Genomic DNA, 12,292 nt, shown 5'->3' on the forward strand with positions numbered 1-12,292 from the left:
AGCTGTTCATAGCAACAGTCACTAATGCCGGCAGCCAATAATATGTTGTGCAATCGAGTTGTTGCAGATCAGTGGAGGTCTCAGGAAGGGAGGTTCTGAAGGAGCAGGATCTGTCCATTGTGTCCATTTTCATGATACTGCTGGTGCCAAGTGCCAAGATAGTGCCAACAGATGACGATATCCTTTGTATGTCTGATTGGAAGAAGCCAATGTGGAGTCAGGAGCCACTGGTGTTGGGTAGTGCTGAATGGGAGATGTTTGAGTCTGCACATGTATGATGGCTGGTGGGTCACAGCTAGGGGGTGGAGCCAGGTAACAAGGGGCGTGGCTGGCAGGACAGGCAGAGAAGATGGAGGCTGCAGCTGGAGAGGGGTTGGGAGGCCTCTGCTGCTTTGGTCCTGGTATTGGCACTGCCCCAGCTGGGAGGTTTGTTGCTACGGCTCTTGGAGGGTTTGGGGTTAGTAGGTGATGGACAGGTGGGCTCAGGTATAGTCAGGATATGGAGCTGCAGTCTGTATTGCTTAGTCTCCAAGATGCCGCTCACTGAGACTGCTCAGGTTCCCAATTAGGCATACAAATATAATCAGTTCTCAAGCTTTGATTTAATTAAAGAATATTGCTAATATATATTGCAAATACATGGACTGGTTAACAATAAATAGTGAATTAATGGAAATAGGAAATACATCAAATGAATACATTTACCAGATATTGCATCATCTGGGTCCCACTCTGGCTGGAGAGTCCCTGGTATTCAGCTCTGGATTCAGAGATATCTGGATTCCGCCCGACACGTCTACCCATGGATGAAGCTCTACTGAATGCCAGTGGTCTCCAGCCTTATATACCATTCTGTACCAGCACTGAAAGAACTGCAGAACCCTTTATGGTGAGCAGTTCATATTGCTGACTCTGAAAACAAATCATGGCCAGCCCATAATGCTGGCACAAACAAAATACAATTCTTCAGCACATAGTCCAAATACACTGTACATTGACTATTATGTAATTTATGCTTCTCTCTACTGTGTGGCTCTGTCTATAGTTCCAAATATACCTTAACCTCTGCCCTCCCTCACGCTGAGAGAGATGGGCTTCAAAATCTCCTGTTCTCATTCTGCTGCTTGAACTGTCCAGTTCAATATTCTATCACTTCTTATTAGAGAAGTGTCAGACTATAAAATACAGATTGACTATACATAATACACAAAAGGTGGATCAGCTCAACACCAGGCCGCCTCCGAATGGCCTCCATCAGAGATGCGCTGAGCCCCCCCAGGAACTACAAACGCACCTTGAACCCAAACAGAGGCTCTGCATATACACCAAAAGCATGGCTGTTAAGTGGGAGCAGCTGACCAAAAACAAATTACAGCAGTACACAGCAAGGAAATGAGCAGCGCTACTTAAAAACAGACTAATGCCTACCTGCAAAAGAGTGCAAGCCCCACTTGTGGGGTCGAATACACACCGAGCATACACATGACCTGTCTACCACTAGAGGAGGATGTTGGTTTCCATTAACAGCTTGCATGCAACCTATTAAGTACTCGTCCCTCCCACTGCGAAGAAGTCAATCCTCCATGGGAGGGGCCTAACACTAACTAAATCCTAACCTATGTATATGCATAGCCTGGGTACGGCTAATCAATATACATAATACACATTTATTCATTTACTGATTATCAATCGTATCACACAGTCCCTTCTGCCTAATTGATCAGGTGCCAGAGCCATAAGTAATGATAATTTATAGCTAATTAGCTGCAGGCCTCTGCTCCTATCTCCCTCTGTCTCCAGCTGTTCTCTCCTCACATCCTCATCCTTCTACCGCTGCTGGCACTGCTGTAACCTCCCAGGAATGTGTGCATGGAGAGGAGGAGAGAAGCACCAGATGATGAGCAAGGCACACTGGGAGAGAGGACAGTGGTACTGAATGTGCAGAGACCACAGCTTATGGGAGATTATCACCCCATAGCAAATTATGTTCTTTTCTGTGCTCTGATTTGCAGTGCTAATATCTTACAGCTATAATTTTACTATTTTCAGATTTGAGATCTGAGCTCAAAGAACAGGAGAGGAGTGATCAGCAGTCTACGGAGGAGGGTGACATGATGGGGACAATTAAAGAGGAAGAGCAAGAGGCGTATGTGAGGAGTGATCAGCAGTCTACGGAGGAGGGTGACATGATGGGGACAATTAAAGAGGAAGAAGAGGAGACATATGTGAGGGGTGATCAGCAGTCTATGGAGGCGCGTGACATGGTGAGGGCAATAAAAGAGGAAGAAGAGGAGACATTTGTGAGGGGTGATCAGCAGTCTACAGAGGAAGGTGACATGATGAGGGCAATTAAAGAGGAAGAAGAAGAGACATATGTGAGGAGTGATCAACTGTCCCCAGAAGAGAAAGGCATGATCAGGGCAAGTAAAGAGGAAGAAGAAGAGACATATGTGGGATGTGATCAGCAGTCTATGGGGGAAGGTTTAATAATAAGAGTGCTTAAGGAAGAAGAAGAGATGTATGTGAGGAGCCATCAGCAGTCTGCAGGGGAGGGTGACATGATGGGGACAACTATGGAGAAGGACCCTCTTACAGAGACCAGAGCAGGTGAGTGATCAGCATTAATATGTCTTTGGCTGCAGCTGATAGAGAATATATTCACATGCACTGTTACACTGCACACCTCTCATCTTGCTGCTTTACAGTATCTGGAAGGGGGGGCCAAATACGTTTGCATGTACAAGGAATTTGACTTTACGGTTACTTAACAGACACAGGTGGGATACAAGAACGGTATCGATATTACAAGTCAAGGACAGTGTATACAGTAAGTTATAGTGGTAGTAAACATGGTGAGAAGTGTTCATTTTCATTTCTATGCTGTAATGCTTTCCAGTCCTAGCAGCTCTAGCGTGGTTCTGCAGGATTTTTCCTTTTAAAATAATACCAGTTGCCTGACTCTCCTGCTGATCCTGTGTCTCTAATACTTATAGCCACAGCCCCTGAACAAGCATGCAAATCAGGTGGTCTTACTGAATCAGACTGGATTAGCTGCATGCTTGTTTCAGGTGTGTGATTCAGCCACTACTGCAGCCAAAGAGATCAGCAGGACTGCCAGGCAACTGGTATTGTTTAAAAGGAAATATCTATTTCCCTCTCAGTTAAGGTTCCCTTTAGGCACGACTACCGCCTGAGGGAAGGAGCTGTTCTGTGCCTGGAAGTCTTTGTTGTGACTGACCGGTATGTCACTCCTGAAGGCATAAGCTGGAGGATGGAGTCAGCAGGGTGGGTGGGGTCAGAGGCAGTCTTGGTCGCTCTCTTTCTCCACTTGCTAGCATAAAGATCTTGCATAAAAGATAAGCTGCAGACAATTATTCTTTATGTTGGATGATGCGCTGCAGTCTCACCTTTTGTCATATGGAGCTGAACAGTCATAGTTGATGTTGTGATGGAATTGATGATCGTAGTAAAGACCTGCACCATTAATATTTCTATACACTTCTCCCTCCTGACCAGGCACAGAGGACAGTGTGTTTACTTGCTGCCTCCTGCTCATAGGTCGGCAACATGCTGTGGGCGGTGATGCTGCCTCTCACACGCTAACACTCCAGTCCCCCATCACATCCATCCCTGAAGGGTGGTGACCTGATGATATCAGCTGACTGGTAAGTTATTACCAGGAGGGAGAATGTGGATGTCGGCTGTAGGCGGCTTCCCCTGCTCACCCTGGGATGTGACAGGAACTAGGATAGACAACTCCATATCCCTACTTTGCATACAAGCTTAGTAGTTTCCATAAGGTCTGCTAGGCGGATGGGCAGTGATTGGATGGCTTGAATCCGTGCAGAGTAAGGGGAGTGGTCAATTATCATGTGATATGACTATATAAAGAAATGTAAGGGTAGAAGACCGAGAGCCCAATATAGTGTAGTATGTATTAGACAGGAAGGGGATGAAAATTATAACGTAAGTATTATACTCACAAACCAGGGTTACCTCCAAGGTAACCACTGTTAACCAGCCGGGCGGTATGGACGAGCTCAGCTCATCCATCACCACCGGAGGCTGCTGCTCAGGCCCTGCTGGGCCGATTTGCATGAAATAAAAAGCAGCACACGCAGCCGGCACTTTGCCAGCCGCGTGTGCTACCTGATCGCCGCCGCAGCGCGGCGATCCGCCGCGTGCAGCGGCGAAAGAGGGTCCTCCCAGCCGCCCGAGCCCAGCGTAGCCGGAACAAACAGTTCCGGCCAGCGCTAAGGGCTGGATCAGAGGCGGCTGACGTCAGGACGTCGGCTGACGTCCATGACGTCACTCCGCTCGTCGCCATGGCGACGTGGTAAGCAAAACAAGGAAGGCCGCTCATTGCGGTCTTCCTTGTTAATTCTGATCGCCTCCGGCGATCAGAATGACGCGTCCGGAGCGCCCTCTAGTGGGCTTTCATGCAGCCAACTTTCAGTTGGCTGCATGGAATAGTTTTTTTTTAATTAAAAAAAAACCCTCCCGCAGCCGCCCTGGCGATCTTAATAGAACGCCAGGGTGGTTAAAGCAGGTGGGGAGAACAAGCCTGTCCCCACTCAGGATTAAGATGTCGCTCTCTGTGGATAGGAGAAAAAAATTAGGGTATGTCACCCTTCCACCAAGGGTGGTCTTCTAGATTCGTAGAGATGTACAGAGGCGCCGGTAGGATAAAAAATCAATAAAAAGCTAAAAAATGTTTGGGCTGTGGTGGTGGACCAGGCAACCCCAAACAGACACATGTACTGTCGGAATTCACATAATATACAATTTATTCATATACTCCCAATGAATGTCGCAACGCGTTTCGCAGGCAAGAACCCGCTTCCTCAGGCAATAAATAACAGGAGCAATACACAGCACGGAGTCAAGTAGTTGCTTGGCACCTCTTACCACCTTATTCTTATGCTGTAAGACTAAAGCCTGATGTGTAGCTGTGTCACGCATAGGCATGGTCAGTGAGATGCAAATAATTTTGTGTTGATGCTGGTTTATGCAAATTTTGTATGCAAATGTATGCAGTCCCTTGCTCGTGAAATCATTTCATTTGATATGGTTTGGTTACTACGAATTAAGTTACACTGTAGTACATATGCACACACCACAGAGCTGCAGGGAATCCACTGAGAATGTTGTGCACATTATACACAGAGGTGTTGTCTATCACCCATAAACCTGGTTCAGATTGTGCATGAAGAATGTGTAGTAGAGGAAGAATCCCCTCATTCTCCTGCAGAGTACCTGCACATCATTCTTACATGTACCCCCAGTTACATTGCCTAGGGGCCTGATCTATGTTCAGATCATGCATGAAGAAAGTGTAATAGACAAAGAATCCCCTCATTCCCCTGCAGAGTACCTGCACACCGCTCTTACATGTACCTGCAGTTACATTGCCTAGAGCCTGATCCATGTTCAGAATGTGCATGAAGAATGTGTAATAGAGGAGGAATCCCCTCATTCCCCTACAGAGTACCTGCACAACACTACATGTATCCACAATTACATTGCCTAGGGCCTGATCCATGTTCTTTGACCCTGTCTTCCCCCTCTACACGTATTCTTATCACGGACTAGTTTTGTTTCCTATTTAACAGCTACTCTACATCTATATTCTAAGTTTAGGTAAAATGCATCTGGTGTATATAAAAACATACAGAGGTACACTAATTCTTAAAACCTAGAATGTCCAAACACCTTGTCTGTTTAATAGGATTCACTGGAACTCCGTATTAGCTGGGTTCCGGAGCATAGATCTGCCCCCTTGCAGAAAATGGCCCTGGCCTTCTCTATATCAGATATAGAAAAGCTAGAGGCCTTTTTCTGCAAGGTGGCAGGGCTACACACTGGAACCCGGCTTACATGGGACTTTGGTTAATCTTATTATACAGACAGCATGCTGGGGCATTAACATTGGCAATGACAAGCCGGGATGGCTGACAGGGTAGAGTTGTTTGCTCACAAAAGCAGATGCCATCTTAACATATCCTTAAAATTCCTAAGCCTTGCTAGTGATGAGATGCCTTTTATGTTGCATACTTTCAATCAACAAGATTGTAATATGCAAATTAGAGGAGTCGGTGGAATTCTCAATTCAGGAGCTGGAGGATTTTTGCACTGACTCCACAACCCTGGGTTAGGCACAGCTAGGGAGGGGGGGGGGGGGGGGGGAACAATGACTGTCTGGATCGCTCAGATCTAGGAAATGTTGTCTGCCTGTTGGTAGAGAGATGCAAATCCTGTGAGTGTTCTCATGCTAGGTACACACCATACAATTTTCGGGCAGATTTACCTGCCAGATCTATTTTTTCCAACATGTCCGATCTGAATTTTGATCGATTTTTCGATCTATTTCCATTCACTTCTATGGAAATCGATTGGGAAATCGTTTTTTTTTCTTCACTGATGCCCTTCTGTAGTTTGCCCTCTCTTTGTCCAGACATAGCTTCCTAAGTAGCTTCCTAAGTCGTTATTGAATCCGGGTCTAATGATCTGCTCATGCACATTGTAACGTCAACAAGAACAGAAGATCCCTTGCAAGGAATACAGAGGAGTGGATTGGAATGTGAATAAATGTGTGTTAATTTACAGGAGCGCGAAAGAACTGTGTACATATACACATGAGTATGCATGATGCAACCAATAGGAATCTATACAAACAATCAGAAACATATGGTGCACCACATATCCCAGAAGACCAACCCTAACTACCTCTCTACAGCAGATATATACAAGGCAATCTACAGATGTACAATTCATGTAATAGATGTATAAGAGCGGATTGACATAAACAGCAAGCAAACAATTAGGTATGCACCAGTGAAAACCAGATTTCCTGTGTACTGCAATAAGGGAGTAATACCACAAAAATACCACATGTATTCCTAAATAACACATGAAATATCATATGTATGCTTAAAATAAGAAATCCAGCTTTAAAATAAAGCATGAGGTGAAAACCTTTGTGAATTGACATGAAAAGTGTGCTCTTCTGCTGCCTGTGAGATATCACCAGTGAGGAAATGATATCAGTCTTAGTGAACTGAGCCTATTGTCTGGAATCGGCTCAGACAGCCAAGTTTCTGTGAAGCAAAGAGCAGCAGAGAGGTTAACGTCCTCCTTAGTAGTTGCAGCTCATCTAGTTTGTTGCATATTGACGTGACATTAGAGAGTATGATTCCAGGTAGCGGTGAACACAGTCCTCTATGCCAAAAGTGCACCTGGATCCATGAGAGCTTGCCTCTTCTAAGCCTCACTGCCTGATTCAGCACTGTAGCTCCACTGGTCAGAATCCCCACAAGTCCACTGGTCAGAATCCCCACAAGTCCACTGGTCAGAATCCCCACAAGTCCACTGGTCAGAATCCCCACAAGTCCTGAATGCTTAGTATTTGTTTACTGGACGGAGGTGCTCATACCTGGTCTGGATCTTTACAAGCTTCAAATACTGCCTGATGAAGCAGGATGTTACCTGTGAAATGCGTTGCTATCACTCTGGAGTCTATTTGAATAAAGATATTTTTCAGTAAATAACTGATTGTGTGTCTACTTGTAGGAGGTAAGTTCACCACTACCTCACCCTTTTAATAAGGTTTTCAACTATTTTATCCTTATCTGGCGCCTCCATTTTGAACAATTGTTTACTGGTGAAGGTTATCCGGTTTGGTTTGCACAAGACAACATTGAAAAAAATAAAATAAAATAAAAAAAGCCAGAGCAACTTGCCAAGGCTGCCCTCTACAGGCTTCTCCTCCCTGGCTTTGTACCTATTTTATTACATTCCAAGTTGTAATTTTATTGTTTCTTAATCTTATTTATGTGATGGATCTGCACAAAATTGCCTAAGTTGACTAAAGGTAGTGAGAAGAATATGGAGGCTGCCAAGAATGCCAGTTCCCTGGCAGCCCTGCTGATCTATTTGGCTGCAGTAGTGTCTAAATCACCAGTAACAAGCATTCAGCTAAACTTGTCAGTTCTGACAATAATGTCAGAAACCCCTGACCTGCTGCATGCTTGTTCAGGGTGCATGACTTAAAGTGTTAGAAGCAGAGGATCAGCAAGACAGCCAGGCAACTGCTATTGAATAAAATGAAATAAATATGGCAGCCTCCATATCCCTCTCGCTACAGTTGTCCTTCAAGATAAATGAGAAATTATACAAAAATTTTGAATTATCAGCAGCTTCCTGACCATCCTCTTTCCTTTCATCCCTAGTGATAATTGTTCCTCCCCTCAGAATTCTCTAACAGGAAGTGATGATGTTTCTCTATTTGCAGGGCAGAGTCCCGGCATCAGGAACCTCTCAGAGACTCGTCTCTCTGTATCCACAGACTGTACAACGGATGATGATGTCACTGGACAAGAGTCTCCTGCAGATATCCTGGTGACCCAAAATATTCCCGCAGACTCCCCTCACCTATCTAACCCCGAGGGACCTCATATCCAGCACAGCTCTCCCCCTGCTGGAGGGTCTTATTCCTGTTCCTTGTGTGGAAAATGTTTTGTTCAGAAATCACATCTTGTCGTACATGAGAGATCTCACACTAGTGAGAAGCCTTATTCGTGTGCTGAGTGTGGGAAATGTTTTGTTCGGAAATCATACCTTGTTGTACACGAGAAATCTCACACTGGTGAGAAGCCCCATTCATGTACTGAGTGTGGGAAATGCTTTGTTCAGAAATCAGACCTTGGTAGACATAAGAGATCCCACACTGGAGAAAAGCCCTATTCATGTGCTGAGTGTGGGCAATGTTTTGGAGTTAAAACAACCCTTGTCAGTCATGCGAGAACTCACACTGGTGAGAAGCCATATTCATGTGCTGTGTGTGGGAAGTATTTTGTTCACAAATCAGTTCTTGTCATACATGAGAGATCTCACACTGGAGAGAAGCCCTATTCGTGTGCTGAGTGTGGAAAATGTTTTGGAGTTAAAGGAACCCTTGTTAGTCATGAGAGAACTCACACTGGTGAGAAGCCCTTTTCATGCACTGAGTGTGGGAAATGTTTTAGACAGAAAGGAAGCCTTGTTAGACATGAGAGATATCACACTGGTGAGAAACCCTATTCATGTGCTGAGTGTGGGAAATGTTTTGGAACTAAAGGAACCCTTGTCAATCATGAGAGATCTCACACTGGTGAGAAGCCCTATTCGTGTGCTGAGTGTGGGAAATGTTTTGGTGATAGAGGAAACCTTGTCAGACATGAGAGATCTCACACTGGTGGTAAGTAAGGAGCAGGGAAACATAGCCTAACCTTCAATGAACCTGAACTGGCCATAGCACACTGCTCTCCATCTCCCCAGCATAGCCGGAAGTAGAGAGGATGGAGAGTGGAGTGCGGTGACCAATAACAGGCTTGTTCAGCTCTGCTTATCCCTCACTCATCGGTGGTAAGAAGCTGTTCTTGAACCAAGATCCTTCCTATGGGAAACACTTCAGTGATCCGCCAGCTTTTGTGTACAGCCGAGATCGGAGAATTAAGAGTAGGGTATATAAATTGGATACTTTGCCCATAAAGAAAGTGAATGTATATGTTAGCACTTTATAAATACAATAAATAATAATAATGTACCGGCTTTGCCGAGAGGGGAAGATGGGAAGAAAGTCCTGCTGCAGCATGAAGGTAGGTGTATAAAAGTATTTAATTGTGTTCAACCACAAGGCCTCAATGAGGGTCTCAGCTTGAAGTGCTTTCTGAGGATGGTCAGAAAATGTCTAAAGCAGGACTCTGGTTTTGGGAACAGCGATTGGTATCGTACCCATTCCAATCCATTAGTGTTTAACAATAATTTTGTTTTGTTTTGTTTTGCTTTTTTATTTGTTTTTACTATTTGGGGGGTTCTTTTTTGTTTAGATATGTGATTAATTTGCATATCATGTGACTTCCTGTGTGAGGGGTATTTAGGTGTCACTGGAAAGGGGTGTGGTAGACCTCAGGAAGGGCTACGCCTGAATCATGTTGATTACCTCTACTTGCTTCAATACAGCTTCCAACTGCTAAGCCTTTGCTGTGCCGCCTCCAAGTCTGTTGGGCAATAGTGATGGATAAACAGTTCCCAGCGTTCGCATTTAACACAAACATTACGCAATGTTTGCATCCGCCCTGTACTTTCCCAAAGTGCCATATTTTTTACCCTTTACCCTTAAAGGACAACTGTAATGAGAGGGATATGAAGGCTGCCATATCTATTTCCATTTAAACAATACCAGTTGCCTGGCAGCCCTGCTGGGCTTTTTGGCTGCAGTAGTGTCTGAATTGCACCAGAAACAAGCATGCAGCTAATCTTGTCATATTTTACAATAATATCAGAAACATCTGACATGCTACATGCTTGTTCCGGGTCTATGGCTAAAAGTATTAGAGGCAGAGTATCAGCAAGATGCCAGGAACTGGTATTGTTTAAAAGGAAATAAACATGGCAGCCTCCATATCCCTCTTGTTACAGTTTCTTGTAAGTCAGGTGGAACTAAACAGACATTTTCATTTGAGGACTGATCCTTACTGGTAGTAGGGGGGTAGTAGGGATCATGGTGGGGGGACATCCTGTGGGCGGGCCCTAATGTGCTAATCTGTAGAAGGGATGTGCTATTACTTCCCAAACATGTATAGGCAGGTAAAGCTCAGCATGCCACATATGTAAGGCCTCTGCTACAGTACCTGCAAATCACAGTGAAAATTTTATTTAAAGAGGAGCTGTTAGGTATAAGGTCTTAGAGAAAAAAAACACATATATCAGTAGCTAAAGATTGGCTGTACTTACATTACATATGCATTTCACTGTCCAAGTTTGGATTTCACAGAATTGTTATATAGTATTTGCAGAGAATGATGCTCCTGACAGCTCATGGCAGGTTCCATGTTTGTCTGTCTCCTATGAAGCCAAATGTGTCGTCATGTCCTGCCTGCTTCCTGATGATTCCACTCAGAAAAAATACAACACTACTGTGCAGTGAATATTAATTAGCCATGTGGCTAGGAACAATAGCCGACTCCTGCAGTGTACTCTGCCCGGAGATTTTTCAGTGCTGGCTGTTGTAACATGAGACTGTAACTTCTCACTAGCAGCCGAGGAGAGGACCCAAGCAGCCCCAGAATGCTTTGCAGTATGCTATGCGGCCTGTCGTCCTTTTAAGAGCTTGGGAATACAGAGCCTTGCTGTCAGCACACATCAAAAGTAAGAGAGATTTTTAACTTCAGTATTGCCTTTTTGGCTTCCTTCTAAACTGTTTAACACAGGAGAATAGAGGTTTAAATTAGCTTTTGCAGCCTGACAGTTACTCTTTAACCACTTGATGACCCTGGGCTTAAACCCCCCTAGTGACCAGGCCATTTTTTACAATTCAGCACTGCAGCTTTAACAGTTTATTGCTCAGTCATACAACTTACCACCCAAATGAATTTTACCTCCTTTTCTTGTCACTAATACAGATTTATTTTGGTGCCATTTGATTGCTGCTGCGATTTTTAATTTTTATTATACTCATCAAAAAAGACAGGAATTTTGTCAAAAAAATATTTTTAACTTTCTGTGGTAACATTTTTCAAATAAAGTAAAATTTCTATACACATTTTTGTCCAAATTTATTGTGCTACATGTCTTTGATAAAAAAAAATCCAATAAGTGTATATTTATTGGTTTGGGTAAAAGTTATAGCGTTTACAAACATGGTACAAAAAAGTGAATTTATGCTGTTTGAAGCGGCTCTGACTTTTCTGAGCACCTTTCATGTTTTTGGAATGCCAGGATAGTATAAATACCCCCCAAATGACCCCGTTTTGGAAAGACACCCCAAGGTATTCACTGAGGGGCATGGTGAGTTCATAGAAGATTTTCTTTTTTGTCACAAGTTAGCGGAAAATTACACTTTGTGACCAAAAAACAAAGTGTTTCCATTTCTGATAACTTGTGACAAACAAAAATGAAATCTGCCACAGACTCACCATGCCCCACCATGAATACCTTGGGGTATCTACTTTCCAGAATTGAGTCAGTTGTGGGGTACTTGTACTGCTCTGGCATTGGGGGGGGGGGGGAGGGGGGCGGCTAAATTGTGAGCACCACTGTAAAGCCTTAAGGTGCTCATTGGACTTTGGGCCCCTTTGCGCAGCTAGGCAGCAAAAAAAGTGCCACACATGTGGTATCGCCATACTCAGGAGAAGTAGTATAATGTGTTTTGGGGTGTCTTTTCACACATACCCATGCAGGGTGGCAGAAATATCTCTGTAAATGACAACTTTTTCGTTTGATTTTTTTTTTTACACTAAATTGACAATTTACA

The 12,292-nt window shown here is 44.1% G+C and overlaps 1 pseudogene; it reads left to right on the plus strand.

Annotated features, from left to right (window-relative positions):
* LOC137537193 (zinc finger protein 850-like) overlaps positions 1-12,292 on the plus strand; it is a 139,754-nt pseudogene that overhangs the window by 100,876 nt on the left and 26,586 nt on the right.

The sequence above is a fragment of the Hyperolius riggenbachi genome, chromosome 10 (genome assembly GCF_040937935.1).
Source record: "Hyperolius riggenbachi isolate aHypRig1 chromosome 10, aHypRig1.pri, whole genome shotgun sequence".
Taxonomy (NCBI): domain Eukaryota; kingdom Metazoa; phylum Chordata; class Amphibia; order Anura; family Hyperoliidae; genus Hyperolius; species Hyperolius riggenbachi.